The sequence below is a fragment of the Microtus ochrogaster genome, unplaced genomic scaffold (genome assembly GCF_000317375.1).
Source record: "Microtus ochrogaster isolate Prairie Vole_2 unplaced genomic scaffold, MicOch1.0 UNK1, whole genome shotgun sequence".
Taxonomy (NCBI): domain Eukaryota; kingdom Metazoa; phylum Chordata; class Mammalia; order Rodentia; family Cricetidae; genus Microtus; species Microtus ochrogaster.
Window position 1 is genome coordinate 36,475,904 of NW_004949099.1, and position 3,465 is coordinate 36,479,368.

Consider the following 3,465-nt stretch of genomic DNA (forward strand, 5'->3'; position numbering starts at 1 on the left):
TGCTGAGAATAAAGTGTTGTACATTGCCCTCTTAAAAATATTTTTACTTTAGTGCATGCATGTGTGAGTATGTGTGTGTGTGTGAGAGAGAGAGAGACAGACAGACAGACAGACAGAACAGAATCACACATCTGTGAAGGCCAGAAGACGACTCTTGGGAATTATCTCTTTCCACCTTGCTGAGTCAGACTCTGTCCTGTTTCTGTTCTATGTAGTGCTCCAGATGGCTCAGCCTGAGGGCTTCTGGCAGGTCTCTTGTCTCCACCGTCCCTACGTAGGAAAGGACTGCTGTGGTGACAGACGCATGCCCCTCATGCCTTGTCTTTCCGTGGACTTGGGGGATTGAATTCAGACTGCCATATTTGCACACCAAGTGTTTTCTACCTGCTGATCCATCTTGCCAGGCCCAAATCTGTGTGTGTGTGTGTGTGTGTGTGTGTGTGTGTGTGTGTGTGTGTGCGCGCGAGTGTGCGTGCGCGTGCGCTTGTGCATGTTGAATCTAAGGCCTCCTAACTGTTAGAGAAAAGCTCTACCATGGAACCACATTCCCAGCCCCTAAACAATCTAGGAGATAGAGGAGGTGGGGGGATGGAAAGAGTGGAGAGAGACGAGGCTGTGGTTAGGATGTATTGTGTGAGAGAATAAACAAAAAGAAAAAACAAAGAAAAGAAGTCTTAATCATTATATAAGTTAAAGTATAAGTTAAATAATAATGAAAAAGTAATGTCTTCCTTGCTGCCCACCTATAGGAAGACCCTGCAAGCTTTCCTGTACTCACTGGCCTGTTCCTATGGGCTACAGCTGAGGTGAACTTCCAGATACACACAGACCATGCTGAAAGCTTGGGGCTAAGTGAACTAAATGCACCTTCAACATCGAAATGCATAAGTCCTTAACTTTGACTTCAAATGCCATCTAATTGCTTTATACTGTCATCTAAACATCACATCAAGTTCCAATGCATCTAATAACATTATCCACTGCCTGTGGAGCACAGTGCACATCATTAATACACAGCCATGCGGCATCAGCACAATATTGTCATCCAGCCACATCAAGTGAGATCTTGGGTTTGGGGTACAGCTCATTGGTAGAATACTTTTCTGACACACACAAAGACCTGGGGTTTGATTTCCCAGCACTGCAAAATTTTAAATGATAAATTATTATCATTTAAATAAATAATTTAATAAAGGAGATCCTGTCAGGAGAACAATTGGCTGAATGAACTAATAAAGATACAGAGAAACATGATGTATAATCTCACTTCTACATGGAAATCTCAAATGTCAACATAGAATAGCATCTACCAGGGGTTGGTGGGGTAGGGATGGGTCACTGAGTAAAACATATGCCAGTCCAGGAGGCAGCAGTTGAAGCAAGGGCAGTTCTTTGCCCAGTGGCTAGCTTTTACCACAAGAAAGCAAAATCCATATGGAGGTTCTTTGATACCCATCCAGAAAGTATGATGGGCATCAAAGAACCTCCTTATGAAGCTTGTTTTTGTTGTTGCAAGTTAGCCACTGGGCAAGAAACTGCCCTTGCCTTACCACTGAGAGTATGCTATCCAGATTGCACAAGCACTACACAAAGGAAGACAATTGCCAAACTTTTCCAAGACAGAGTAGATCAGCCTCAAAATCCATGCTTCACAGAAAAGTCTGTCAGACATTATAGGCCTGTAGGTTAAAGATGGATGTCCCAACATTGCAGGGGAACCTTGGGTGACTGTCCAGACAGCCAAATGTTTCTGTCATTTTTATGGCTTTGGAAGATGCTTCCTCTGCACTTCCTATTTACTTGGATAATGTTTGTCCATCTTGGGCCTCTGATGGGGTTGAACACAAGACACATATACAGTTTTCTTTGTTAACAAATCTAGCAAAGAAACTCACAAAAGACATATAAAGTGTATGAACTTGAAAGACATAAAAGCTTAAATTGTTTAAGAAAAATGTTTTAGAAATCTAAAAGGATAGTTTTGGGTTGGTTGTAATACAAGTTAAGATAGAAAATGGTTTAGGTATAAAACTTTGGACTCACTAAGATAGGATAGATAATACAATATTTTCTCCAAATTTGCCAAATACAAATGGACTAGACATTGTGAAATTAATCTTACCTGATAATTGTTCTTATTGTGCATAGTTATACTGTGTTAGCATTAAAACCTTTCCTTTTTATTTAGACAAAAAGAGGGAATTGCTGTGGGATATTTGTGGACTTGTGGAGGTGTATTTCCTGTGATTGGTGTAATAAAAAGCTGAATGACCAAGAACAAGGCAGGAGGTATAGGTGGGATTTCCTGGAAGAGAAAGGAAGAGGAAGAGATTATTGAGGTGTGAGAGAGACGGCAGGAGACACAGAAGAATCAGGATGGGCAGTTATGTGACAGGACATAGATTAATAGAAATGAGTTCATTTTAATTATAAGAGCCAGTGGGACAAGCGTAAGCTAAGGCCCCGTTTGCATAATTAACTAGAAGTCTCATGTCATTATTTGGGAGCTGACTGGCGGAACAGAAAAAGGCTCATTACAGATAGTTTAGTGGTTGTTTAACTGTTCTTATAGGCTTTATTATTTTTTTTTTTACTGCAACAAAGTTTTAGAGTGGGGGGCTGGAGAGATGATTCAGTGGCTAAGAGCATTGACTGCTCTTCCAGAGGACCCAGGTTCAATTCCCAGCACCTATATGGCAGCTGACAACTGTCTGTGACTCCTGCCAATTATCCTCTGACTTTTACACCATAGCACTTGGGCCCCACACACCCCTCCACCACCAAACTCGACAAGAATACACATGTTTAATTTTTTAAAATGTAAAGAAATGGCACCAGAAATGACAATTAAGCTGGCCCTTTGAGAGGATGTGCATCAAGTTTTCTCAGTCTGTCATCCCCGGGCAACTGACAGAAAGCATGGCAAAGGCCCCAGCAAGTCACATCTGATGAGACAGGTTAGGGGGGTTGGATTCCAAATGTCCTCCTGTCCCCAGGGTTCCCTCAAACTTGTAATGTTGCAGGTGATGATGTCTACCGCTGGAGCCCTGGAGGTTTTCTTTTCTTGGGAATTCCTAATTCCTCGGTGAGTGAAATAATCTCTTAAAGTGATAAATGATAGCAAGAAAAATGAGTTAGCGTAGGAGGAAGGAGGAGGATGGGCTTATTAACATCGCACATACGACATTCAGGAGAGTCTCAGGTGCCAGGGAGCTGAGTAAAGGGGCGGAATAAATGAAGCCTGAACTGTAAAATGATGTAGGGAGAGATTCTGTAGGCAACAGCCAGAGGTGTAGCGGCAGGGATATGTGCTGTGTGTGTTCAATGGGATCCAATCTCTGTGAGTTCAAGGCTGGCCTGGTCTCGATAGAAAGTTCCAGACCAGCCAGAGCTACATAATGAGACCCTGTCTTGGAAGGAAGGAAGGAAGGAAGGAAGGAAGGAAGGAAGGAAGGAAGGAAGGAA